The sequence below is a fragment of the Triticum dicoccoides genome, chromosome 6B (genome assembly GCF_002162155.2).
Source record: "Triticum dicoccoides isolate Atlit2015 ecotype Zavitan chromosome 6B, WEW_v2.0, whole genome shotgun sequence".
NCBI lineage: Eukaryota > Viridiplantae > Streptophyta > Magnoliopsida > Poales > Poaceae > Triticum > Triticum dicoccoides.
Window position 1 is genome coordinate 468,318,543 of NC_041391.1, and position 385 is coordinate 468,318,927.

Below are 385 nucleotides of genomic sequence, written 5' to 3' on the forward strand. Positions count from 1 at the left end.
ATGCAACAATCATAGCAACACTCTACCGCCTCTTTCACCTTCGCCATAGAAAACTTATTGAATATCCGATGCTTTTGCTAGTACTCCCTCCTTTTTTTAGTCTGCATATAAGATTTGGTCAAAGTCAAACTTTGTTGACTTTGACTAAGTTTATAGAAAAAAATATCAACATTCACAATATGAAATTAATATTGTTAGATGCATCATTAAATTAATTTTCATACCATATAGCATTAGTATTGTAGATGTTGATATTTTTTCCTACAAAGTTGTCAAACTTTACAAAGTTTGATTTTGACCAAATTTTATATGCAGACTAAAAAGAAACGGAGGAAGTAGTTGCATTTGTTTGCAGCTATTTAAATGTATGGTCGAATTGCTATTG